The sequence below is a fragment of the Schistocerca americana genome, chromosome 5 (genome assembly GCF_021461395.2).
Source record: "Schistocerca americana isolate TAMUIC-IGC-003095 chromosome 5, iqSchAmer2.1, whole genome shotgun sequence".
NCBI classification, from domain to species: Eukaryota; Metazoa; Arthropoda; class Insecta; order Orthoptera; family Acrididae; genus Schistocerca; species Schistocerca americana.
In genome coordinates, this window is record NC_060123.1 from 776,404 (window position 1) to 789,830 (window position 13,427).

Consider the following 13,427-nt stretch of genomic DNA (forward strand, 5'->3'; position numbering starts at 1 on the left):
CAATGTTTGGGAGTGAGGGATGCAGTAAAGAAGGATTAGTGGATCGGAAATGAGATTGTCGTATCCCAAATGAAAATCCTGTCGTTTCCATAGAAACGTTACTCTATTTAGAAGGAAATGTCTTAGAACACATAGTACTCGTATTTCATAGCGACGCAATTTCCGTGTGAATTCGTCAATGTGTGGGAGGGAGGGATGCAGTAAAGAAGGATTAGTGGATCGGAAATGAGATTGTCGTATCCCAAAAGAAAATTCTGTCGTTTCCATAGAAACGTTACTCGATTTAGAAAGAAATGTCTTAGAACACATAGTATTTCATAGCGACGCAATTTCCGTGTGAATTCGTCAATGTTTGGGAGTGAGGGATGCGGGTAAAGATGGATTAGTGGATCGGAAATGTAATTGTCGTATCCCAAAAGAAAATCCTGTCGTTTCCATAGAAATGTTACTCGAATTAGAAGGAAATGTCTTAGAACACATAGTACTCGTATTTCATAGCGACGGAATTTCCGTGTGAATTCGTCAATGTTTGGGAGTGAGGGATGCAGTAAAGAAGGATTAGTGGATCGGAAATGAGATTGTCGTATCCCAAAAGAAAATCCTGTCGTTTCCATAGAAACGTTACTCGATTTAGAAGGAAATGTCTTAGAACACATAGTACTCGTATTTCATAGCGACGGAATTTCCGTGTGAATTCGTCAATGTTTGGGAGTGAGGGATGCAGTAAAGAAGGATTAGTGGATCGGAAATGAGATTGTCGTATCCCAAAAGAAAATCCTGTCGTTTCCATAGAAACGTTACTCGATTTAGAAGGAAATGTCTTAGAACACATAGTACTCGTATTTCATAGCGACGCAATTTCCGTGTGAATTCGTCAAAGTGTGGGAGTGAGGGATGCAGTAAAGAAGGATTAGTGGATCGGAAATGAGATTGTCGTATCCCAAAAGAAAATTTTGTCGTTTCCATAGAAACATTACTCGATTTAGAAAGAAATGTCTTAGAACACATAGTGTTTCATAGCGACGCAATTTCCGTGTGAATTCGTCAATGTTTGGGAGTGAGGGATGCGGGTAAATATAGATTAGTGGATCGGAAATGTGATTGTCGTATCCCAAAAGAAAATCCTGTCGTTTCCATAGAAACGTTACTCGATTTAGAAGGAAATGTCTTAGAACACATAGTACTCGTATTTCATAGCGACGGAATTTCCGTGTGAATTCGTCAATGTTTGGGAGTGAGGGATGCAGTAAAGAAGGATTAGTGGATCGGAAATGAGATTGTCGTATCCCAAATGAAAATCCTGTCGTTTCCATAGAAACGTTACTCTATTTAGAAGGAAATGTCTTAGAACACATAGTACTCGTATTTCATAGCGACGCAATTTCCGTGTGAATTCGTCAATGTGTGGGAGGGAGGGATGCAGTAAAGAAGGATTAGTGGATCGGAAATGAGATTGTCGTATCCCAAAAGAAAATTCTGTCGTTTCCATAGAAACGTTACTCGATTTAGAAAGAAATGTCTTAGAACACATAGTATTTCATAGCGACGCAATTTCCGTGTGAATTCGTCAATGTTTGGGAGTGAGGGATGCGGGTAAAGATGGATTAGTGGATCGGAAATGTAATTGTCGTATCCCAAAAGAAAATCCTGTCGTTTCCATAGAAATGTTACTCGAATTAGAAGGAAATGTCTTAGAACACATAGTACTCGTATTTCATAGCGACGGAATTTCCGTGTGAATTCGTCAATGTTTGGGAGTGAGGGATGCAGTAAAGAAGGATTAGTGGATCGGAAATGAGATTGTCGTATCCCAAAAGAAAATCCTGTCGTTTCCATAGAAACGTTACTCGATTTAGAAGGAAATGTCTTAGAACACATAGTACTCGTATTTCATAGCGACGGAATTTCCGTGTGAATTCGTCAATGTTTGGGAGTGAGGGATGCAGTAAAGAAGGATTAGTGGATCGGAAATGAGATTGTCGTATCCCAAAAGAAAATCCTGTCGTTTCCATAGAAACGTTACTCGATTTAGAAGGAAATGTCTTAGAACACATAGTACTCGTATTTCATAGCGACGCAATTTCCGTGTGAATTCGCCAATGTGTGGGAGTGAGGGATGCAGTAAAGAAGGATTAGTGGATCGGAAATGAGATTGTCGTATCCCAAAAGAAAATCCTGTCGTTTCCATAGAAACGTTACTCGATTTAGAAAGAAATGTCTTAGAACACATAGTACTCGTATTTCAGAGCGACGGAATTTCCGTGTGAATTCGTCAATGTTTGGGAGTGAGGGATGCAGTAAAGAAGGATTAGTGGATCGGAAATGAGATTGTCGTATCCCAAAAGAAAATCCTGTCGTTTCCATATAAACGTTACTCGATTTAGAAGGAAAAGACTTAGAACACATAGTACTCGTATTTCATAGCGACGCAATTTCCGTGTGAATTCGTCAATGTGTGGGAGTGAGGGATGCAGTAAAGAAGGATTAGTGGATCGGAAATGAGATTGTCGTATCCCAAAAGAAAATCCTGTCGTTTCCATAGAAACGTTACTCGATTTAGAAAGAAATGTCTTAGAACACATAGTATTTCATAGCGACGCAATTTCCGTGTGAATTCGTCAATGTTTGGGAGTGAGGGATGCGGGTAAAGATGAATTAGTGGATCGGAAATGTGATTGTCGTATCCCAAAAGAAAATCCTGTCGTTTCCATAGAAACGCTACTCGATTTAGAAGGAAATGTTTTAGAACACATAGTACTCGTATTTCATAGCGACGGAATTTCCGTGTGAATTCGTCAATGTCTGGGAGTGAGGGATGCAGTAAAGAAGGATTAGTGGATCGGAAATGAGATTGTCGTATCCCAAAAGAAAATCCTGTCGTTTCCATAGAAACGTTACTCGATTTAGAAGGAAATGTCTTAGAACACATAGTACTCGTATTTCATAGCGACGCAATTTCCGTGTGAATTCGTCAATGTGTGGGAGTGAGGGATGCAGTAAAGAAGGATTAGTGGATCGGAAATGAGATTGTCGTATCCCAAAAGAAAATTCTGTCGTTTCCATTGAAACGTTACTCGATTTAGAAAGAAATGTCTTAGAACACATAGTATTTCATAGCGACGCAATTTCCGTGTGAATTCGTCAATGTTTGGGAGTGAGGGATGCGGGTAAAGATGGATTAGTGGATCGGAAATGTGATTGTCGTATCCCAAAAGAAAATCCTGTCGTTTCCATAGAAACGATACTCGAATTAGAAGAAAATGTCTTAGAAAACATAGTACTCGTATTTCATAGCGACGGAATTTCCGTGTTAATTCATCAATGTTTGGGAGTGAGGGATGCAGTAAAGAAGGATTAGTGGATCGGAAATGAGATTGTCGTATTCCAAAAGAAAATCCTGTCGTTTCCATAGAAACGTTACTCGATTTAGAAGGAAATGTCTTAGAACACATAGTACTCGTATTTCATAGCGACGGAATTTCCGTGTGAATTCATCAATGTTTGGGAGTGAGGGATGCAGTAAAGAAGGATTAGGGGATCGGAAATGAGATTGTCGTATCCCAAAAGAAAATCCTGTTGTTTCCATAGAAACGTTACTCGATTTAGAAGGAAATGTCTTAGAACACATAGTACTCGTATTTCATAGCGACGGAATTTCCGTGTGAATTCGTCAATGTTTGGGAGTGAGGGATGCAGTAAAGAAGGATTAGTGGATCGGAAATGAGATTGTCGTATCCCAAAAGAAAATCCTGTCGTTTCCATAGAAACGTTACTCGATTTAGAAGGAAATGTCTTAGATCACATAGTACTCGTATTTCATAGCGACGCAATTTCCGTGTGAATTCGTCAATGTTTGGGAGTGAGGGATGCAGTAAAGAAGGATTAGTGGATCGGAAATGAGATTGTCGTATCCCAAAAGAAAATCCTGTCGTTTCCATATAAACGTTACTCGATTTAGAAGGAAAAGACTTAGAACACATAGTACTCGTATTTCATAGCGACGCAATTTCCGTGTGAATTCGTCAATGTGTGGGAGTGAGGGATGCAGTAAAGAAGGATTAGTGAATCGGAAATGAGATTGTCGTATCCCAAAAGAAAATTCTGTCGTTTCAATAGAAATGTTACTCGATTTAGAAAGAAATGTCTTAGAACGCATAGTATTTCATAGCGACGCAATTTCCGTGTGAATTCGTCAATGTTTGGGAATGTGGGATGCGGGTAAAGATGGATTAGTGGATCGGAAATGTGATTGTCGTATCCCAAAAGAAAATCCTGTCGTTTCCATAGAAACGTTACTCGATTTAGAAGGAAATGTCTTAGAACACATAGTACTCGTATTTCATAGCGACGGAATTTCCGTGTGAATTCGTCAATGTTTGGGAGTGAGGGATGCAGTAAAGAAGGATTAGTGGATCGGAAATGAGATTGTCGTATCCCAAAAGAAAATCCTGTCGTTTCCATAGAAACGTTACTCTATTTAGAAGGAAATGTCTTAGAACACATAGTACTCGTGTTTCATAGCGACGCAATTTCCGTGTGAATTCATCAATGTGTGGGAGTGAGGGATGCAGTAAAGAAGGATTAGTGGATCGGAAATGAGATTGTCGTATCCCAAAAGAAAATTCTGTCGTTTCCATAGAAACGTTACTCGATTTAGAAAGAAATGTCTTAGAACACATAGTATTTCATAGCGACGCAATTTCCGTGTGAATTCGTCAATGTTTGGGAGTGAGGGATGCGGGTAAAGATGGATTAGTGGATCGGAAATGTGATTGTCGTATCCCAGAAGAAAATCCTGTCGTTTCCATAGAAACGTTACTCGATTTAGAAGGAAATGTCTTAGAACACATAGTACTCGTATTTCATAGCGACGGAATTTCCGTGTGAATTCGTCAATGTTTGGGAGTGAGGGATGCAGTAAAGAAGGATTAGTGGATCGGAAATGAGATTGTCGTATCCCAAAAGAAAATCCTGTCGTTTCCGTAGAAACGTTACTCGATTTAGAAGGAAATGTCTTAGAACACATAGTACTCGTATTTCATAGCGACGGAATTTCCGTGTGAATTCGTCAATGTTTGGGAGTGAGGGATGCAGTAAAGAAGGATTAGTGGATCGGAAATGAGATTGTCGTATCCCAAAAGAAAATCCTGTCGTTTCCATATAAACGTTACTCGATTTAGAAGGAAAAGACTTGGAACACATAGTACTCGTATTTCATAGCGACGAAATTTCCGTGTGAATTCGTCAATGTGTGGGAGTGAGGGATGCAGTAAAGAGGGATTAGTGAATCGGAAATGAGATTGTCGTATCCCAAAAGAAAATTCTGTCGTTTCAATAGAAATGTTACTCGATTTAGAAAGAAATGTCTTAGAACGCATAGTTTTCATAGCGACGCAATTTCCGTGTGAATTCGTCAATGTTTGGGAATGTGGGATGCGGGTAAAGATGGATTAGTGGATCGGAAATGTGATTGTCGTATCCCAAAAGAAAATCCTGTCGTTTCCATAGAAACGTTACTCGATTTAGAAGGAAATGTCTTAGAACACATAGTACTCGTATTTCATAGCGACGGAATTTCCGTGTGAATTCGTCAATGTTTGGGAGTGAGGGATGCAGTAAAGAAGGATTAGTGGATCGGAAATGAGACTGTCGTATCCCAAAAGAAAATCCAGTCGTTTCCATAGAAACGTTACTCGATTTAGAAGGAAATGTCTTAGAACACATAGTACTCGTATTTCATAGCGACGGAATTTCCGTGTGAATTCGTCAATGTTTGGGAGTGAGGGATGCAGTAAAGAAGGATTAGTGGATCGGAAATGAGATTGTCGTATCCCAAAAGAAAATCCTGTCGTTTCCATAGAAACGTTACTCGATTTAGAAGGAAATGTCTTAGAACACATAGTTTTCGTATTTCATAGCGACGGAATTTCCGTCTGAATACGTCAATGTGTGGGAGTGAGGGGTGCAGTAAAGAAGGATTAGTGGATCGGAAATGAGATTGTCGTATCCCAAAAGAAATTTCTGTCGTTTCCATAGAAACATTACTCGATTTAGAAAGAAATGTCTTAGAACACATAGTATTTCATAGCGACGCAATTTCCGTGTGAATTCGTCAATGTTTGGGAGTGAGGGATGCGGGTAAAGATAGATTAGTGGATCGGAAATGTGATTGTCGTATCCCAAACGAAAATCCTGTCGTTTCCATAGAAACGTTACTCGATTTAGAAGGAAATGTCTTAGAACACATAGTACTCGTATTTCATAGCGACGGAATTTCCGTGTGAATTCGTCAATGTTTGGGAGTGAGGGATGCAGTAAAGAAGGATTAGTGGATCGGAAATGAGATTGTCGTATCCAAAAAGAAAATCCTGTCGTTTCCATAGAAACGTTACTCGATTTAGAAGGAAATGTCTTAGAACACATAGTACTCGTATTTCATAGCGACGGAATTTCCGTGTGAATTCGTCAATGTTTGGGAGTGAGGGATGCAGTAAAAAAGGATTAGTGGATCGGAAATGAGATTGTCGTATCCCAAAAGAAAATCCTGTCGTTTCCATAGAAACGTTACTCGATTTAGAAGGAAATGTCTTAGAACACATAGTACTCGTATTTCATAGCGACGCAATTTCCGTGTGAATTCGCCAATGTGTGGGAGTGAGGGATGCAGTAAAGAAGGATTAGTGGATCGGAAATGAGATTGTCGTATCCCAAAAGAAAATCCTGTCGTTTCCATAGAAACGTTACTCGATTTAGAAGGAAATGTCTTAGAACACATAGTACTCGTATTTCATAGCGACGCAATTTCCGCGTGAATTCGTCAATGTGAGGGAGTGAGGGATGCAGTAAAGAAGGATTAGTGGATCGGAAATGAGATTGTCGTATCCCAAAAGAAAATTCTGTCGTTTCCATAGAAACGTTACTCGATTTAGAAAGAAATGTCTTAGAACACATAGTATTTCATAGCGACGCAATTTCCGTGTGAATTCGTCAATGTTTGGGAGTGAGGGATGAGGGTAAAGATGGATTAGTGGATCGGAAATGTGATTGTTGTATCCCAAAAGAAAATCCTGTCGTTTCCATAGAAAGGTTACTCGATTTAGAAGGAAATGTCTTAGAACACATAGTACTCGTATTTCATAGCGACGCAATTTCCGTGTGAATTCGTCAATGTTTGGGAGTGAGGGACGCAGTAAAGAAGGATTAGTGGATCCGAAATGTGATTGTCGTATCCCAAAAGAAAATCCTGTCGTTTCCATAGAAACGTTACTCGATTTAGAAGGAAATGTCTTAGAACACATAGTACTCGTATTTCATAGCGACGGAATTTCCGTGTGAATTCGTCAATGTTTGGGAGTGAGGGATGCAGTAAAGAAGGATTAGTGGATCGGAAATGAGATTGTCGTATCCCAAAAGAAAATCCTGTCGTTTCCATAGAAACGTTACTCGATTTAGAAGGAAATGTCTTAGAACACATAGTACTCGTATTTCATAGCGACGCACTTTCCGTGTGAATTCGCCAATGTGTGGGAGTGAGGGATGCAGTAAAGAAGGATTAGTGGATCGTAAATGAGATTGTCGTATCCCAAAAGAAAATCCTGTCGTTTCCATAGAGACGTTACTCGATTTAGAAGGAAATGTCTTAGAACACATAGTACTCGTATTTCATAGCGACGGAATTTCCGTGTGAATTCATCAATGTTTGGGAGTGAGGGATGCAGTAAAGAAGGATTAGTGGATCGGAAATGAGATTGTCGTATCCCAAAAGAAAATCCTGTTGTTTCCATAGAAACGTTACTCGATTTAGAAGGAAATGTCTTAGAACACATAGTACTCGTATTTCATAGCGACGGAATTTCCGTGTGAATTGGTCAATGTTTGGGAGTGAGGGATGCAGTAAAGAAGGATTAGTGGATCGGAAATGAGATTGTCGTATCCCAAAAGAAAATTCTGTCGTTTCCATAGAAACGTTACTCGATTTAGAAAGAAATGTCTTAGAACACATAGTATTTCATAGCGACGCAATTTCCGTGTGAATTCGTCAATGTTTGGGAGTGAGGGATGCGGGTAAAGATGGATTAGTGGATCGGAAATGTGATTGTCGTATCCCAGAAGAAAATCCTGTCGTTTCCATAGAAACGTTACTCGATTTAGAAGGAAATGTCTTAGAACACATAGTACTCGTATTTCATAGCGACGGAAATTCCGTGTGAATTCGTCAATGTTTGGGAGTGAGGGATGCAGTAAAGAAGGATTAGTGGATCGGAAATGAGATTGTCGTATCCCAAAAGAAAATCCTGTCGTTTCCGTAGAAACGTTACTCGATTTAGAAGGAAATGTCTTAGAACACATAGTACTCGTATTTCATAGCGACGGAATTTCCGTGTGAATTCGTCAATGTTTGGGAGTGAGGGATGCAGTAAAGAAGGATTAGTGGATCGGAAATGAGATTGTCGTATCCCAAAAGAAAATCCTGTCGTTTCCATATAAACGTTACTCGATTTAGAAGGAAAAGACTTGGAACACATAGTACTCGTATTTCATAGCGACGAAATTTCCGTGTGAATTCGTCAATGTGTGGGAGTGAGGGATGCAGTAAAGAGGGATTAGTGAATCGGAAATGAGATTGTCGTATCCCAAAAGAAAATTCTGTCGTTTCAATAGAAATGTTACTCGATTTAGAAAGAAATGTCTTAGAACGCATAGTTTTCATAGCGACGCAATTTCCGTGTGAATTCGTCAATGTTTGGGAATGTGGGATGCGGGTAAAGATGGATTAGTGGATCGGAAATGTGATTGTCGTATCCCAAAAGAAAATCCTGTCGTTTCCATAGAAACGTTACTCGATTTAGAAGGAAATGTCTTAGAACACATAGTACTCGTATTTCATAGCGACGGAATTTCCGTGTGAATTCGTCAATGTTTGGGAGTGAGGGATGCAGTAAAGAAGGATTAGTGGATCGGAAATGAGACTGTCGTATCCCAAAAGAAAATCCAGTCGTTTCCATAGAAACGTTACTCGATTTAGAAGGAAATGTCTTAGAACACATAGTACTCGTATTTCATAGCGACGGAATTTCCGTGTGAATTCGTCAATGTTTGGGAGTGAGGGATGCAGTAAAGAAGGATTAGTGGATCGGAAATGAGATTGTCGTATCCCAAAAGAAAATCCTGTCGTTTCCATAGAAACGTTACTCGATTTAGAAGGAAATGTCTTAGAACACATAGTTTTCGTGTTTCATAGCGACGGAATTTCCGTCTGAATACGTCAATGTGTGGGAGTGAGGGGTGCAGTAAAGAAGGATTAGTGGATCGGAAATGAGATTGTCGTATCCCAAAAGAAAATTCTGTCGTTTCCATAGAAACATTACTCGATTTAGAAAGAAATGTCTTAGAACACATAGTATTTCATAGCGACGCAATTTCCGTGTGAATTCGTCAATGTTTGGGAGTGAGGGATGAGGGTAAAGATGGATTAGTGGATCGGAAATGTGATTGTTGTATCCCAAACGAAAATCCTGTCGTTTCCATAGAAACGTTACTCGATTTAGAAGGAAATGTCTTAGAACACATAGTACTCGTATTTCATAGCGACGGAATTTCCGTGTGAATTCGTCAATGTTTGGGAGTGAGGGATGCAGTAAAGAAGGATTAGTGGATCGGAAATGAGATTGTCGTATCCAAAAAGAAAATCCTGTCGTTTCCATAGAAACGTTACTCGATTTAGAAGGAAATGTCTTAGAACACATAGTACTCGTATTTCATAGCGACGGAATTTCCGTGTGAATTCGTCAATGTTTGGGAGTGAGGGATGCAGTAAAAACGGATTAGTGGATCGGAAATGAGATTGTCGTATCCCAAAAGAAAATCCTGTCGTTTCCATAGAAACGTTACTCGATTTAGAAGGAAATGTCTTAGAACACATAGTACTCGTATTTCATAGCGACGCAATTGCCGTGTGAATTCGCCAATGTGTGGGAGTGAGGGATGCAGTAAAGAAGGATTAGTGGATCGGAAATGAGATTGTCGTATCCCAAAAGAAAATCCTGTCGTTTCCATAGAAACGTTACTCGATTTAGAAGGAAATGTCTTAGAACACATAGTACTCGTATTTCATAGCGACGCAATTTCCGCGTGAATTCGTCAATGTGAGGGAGTGAGGGATGCAGTAAAGAAGGATTAGTGGATCGGAAATGAGATTGTCGTATCCCAAAAGAAAATTCTGTCGTTTCCATAGAAACGTTACTCGATTTAGAAAGAAATGTCTTAGAACACATAGTATTTCATAGCGACGCAATTTCCGTGTGAATTCGTCAATGTTTGGGAGTGAGGGATGAGGGTAAAGATGGATTAGTGGATCGGAAATGTGATTGTTGTATCCCAAAAGAAAATCCTGTCGTTTCCATAGAAAGGTTACTCGATTTAGAAGGAAATGTCTTAGAACACATAGTACTCGTATTTCATAGCGACGCAATTTCCGTGTGAATTCGTCAATGTTTGGGAGTGAGGGACGCAGTAAAGAAGGATTAGTGGATCCGAAATGTGATTGTCGTATCCCAAAAGAAAATCCTGTCGTTTCCATAGAAACGTTACTCGATTTAGAAGGAAATGTCTTAGAACACATAGTACTCGTATTTCATAGCGACGGAATTTCCGTGTGAATTCGTCAATGTTTGGGAGTGAGGGATGCAGTAAAGAAGGATTAGTGGATCGGAAATGAGATTGTCGTATCCCAAAAGAAAATCCTGTCGTTTCCATAGAAACGTTACTCGATTTAGAAGGAAATGTCTTAGAACACATAGTACTCGTATTTCATAGCGACGCACTTTCCGTGTGAATTCGCCAATGTGTGGGAGTGAGGGATGCAGTAAAGAAGGATTAGTGGATCGTAAATGAGATTGTCGTATCCCAAAAGAAAATCCTGTCGTTTCCATAGAGACGTTACTCGATTTAGAAGGAAATGTCTTAGAACACATAGTACTCGTATTTCATAGCGACGGAATTTCCGTGTGAATTCATCAATGTTTGGGAGTGAGGGATGCAGTAAAGAAGGATTAGTGGATCGGAAATGAGATTGTCGTATCCCAAAAGAAAATCCTGTTGTTTCCATAGAAACGTTACTCGATTTAGAAGGAAATGTCTTAGAACACATAGTACTCGTATTTCATAGCGACGGAATTTCCGTGTGAATTGGTCAATGTTTGGGAGTGAGGGATGCAGTAAAGAAGGATTAGTGGATCGGAAATGAGATTGTCGTATCCCAAAAGAAAATTCTGTCGTTTCCATAGAAACGTTACTCGATTTAGAAAGAAATGTCTTAGAACACATAGTATTTCATAGCGACGCAATTTCCGTGTGAATTCGTCAATGTTTGGGAGTGAGGGATGCGGGTAAAGATGGATTAGTGGATCGGAAATGTGATTGTCGTATCCCAGAAGAAAATCCTGTCGTTTCCATAGAAACGTTACTCGATTTAGAAGGAAATGTCTTAGAACACATAGTACTCGTATTTCATAGCGACGGAAATTCCGTGTGAATTCGTCAATGTTTGGGAGTGAGGGATGCAGTAAAGAAGGATTAGTGGATCGGAAATGAGATTGTCGTATCCCAAAAGAAAATCCTGTCGTTTCCATAGAAACGTTACTCGATTTAGAAGGAAATGTCTTAGAACACATAGTACTCGTATTTCATAGCGACGGAATTTCCGTGTGAATTCGTCAATGTTTGGGAGTGAGGGATGCAGTAAAGAAGGATTAGTGGATCGGAAATGAGATTGTCGTATCCCAAAAGAAAATCCTGTCGTTTCCATATAAACGTTACTCGATTTAGAAGGAAAAGACTTGGAACACATAGTACTCGTATTTCATAGCGACGAAATTTCCGTGTGAATTCGTCAATGTGTGGGAGTGAGGGATGCAGTAAAGAGGGATTAGTGAATCGGAAATGAGATTGTCGTATCCCAAAAGAAAATTCTGTCGTTTCAATAGAAATGTTACTCGATTTAGAAAGAAATGTCTTAGAACGCATAGTTTTCATAGCGACGCAATTTCCGTGTGAATTCGTCAATGTTTGGGAATGTGGGATGCGGGTAAAGATGGATTAGTGGATCGGAAATGTGATTGTCGTATCCCAAAAGAAAATCCTGTCGTTTCCATAGAAACGTTACTCGATTTAGAAGGAAATGTCTTAGAACACATAGTACTCGTATTTCATAGCGACGGAATTTCCGTGTGAATTCGTCAATGTTTGGGAGTGAGGGATGCAGTAAAGAAGGATTAGTGGATCGGAAATGAGACTGTCGTATCCCAAAAGAAAATCCAGTCGTTTCCATAGAAACGTTACTCGATTTAGAAGGAAATGTCTTAGAACACATAGTACTCGTATTTCATAGCGACGGAATTTCCGTGTGAATTCGTCAATGTTTGGGAGTGAGGGATGCAGTAAAGAAGGATTAGTGGATCGGAAATGAGATTGTCGTATCCCAAAAGAAAATCCTGTCGTTTCCATAGAAACGTTACTCGATTTAGAAGGAAATGTCTTAGAACACATAGTTTTCGTGTTTCATAGCGACGGAATTTCCGTCTGAATACGTCAATGTGTGGGAGTGAGGGGTGCAGTAAAGAAGGATTAGTGGATCGGAAATGAGATTGTCGTATCCCAAAAGAAAATTCTGTCGTTTCCATAGAAACATTACTCGATTTAGAAAGAAATGTCTTAGAACACATAGTATTTCATAGCGACGCAATTTCCGTGTGAATTCGTCAATGTTTGGGAGTGAGGGATGAGGGTAAAGATGGATTAGTGGATCGGAAATGTGATTGTTGTATCCCAAACGAAAATCCTGTCGTTTCCATAGAAACGTTACTCGATTTAGAAGGAAATGTCTTAGAACACATAGTACTCGTATTTCATAGCGACGGAATTTCCGTGTGAATTCGTCAATGTTTGGGAGTGAGGGATGCAGTAAAGAAGGATTAGTGGATCGGAAATGAGATTGTCGTATCCAAAAAGAAAATCCTGTCGTTTCCATAGAAACGTTACTCGATTTAGAAGGAAATGTCTTAGAACACATAGTACTCGTATTTCATAGCGACGGAATTTCCGTGTGAATTCGTCAATGTTTGGGAGTGAGGGATGCAGTAAAAACGGATTAGTGGATCGGAAATGAGATTGTCGTATCCCAAAAGAAAATCCTGTCGTTTCCATAGAAACGTTACTCGATTTAGAAGGAAATGTCTTAGAACACATAGTACTCGTATTTCATAGCGACGCAATTTCCGTGTGAATTCGCCAATGTGTGGGAGTGAGGGATGCAGTAAAGAAGGATTAGTGGATCGGAAATGAGATTGTCGTATCCCAAAAGAAAATCCTGTCGTTTCCATAGAAACGTTACTCGATTTAGAAGGAAATGTCTTAGAACACATAGTACT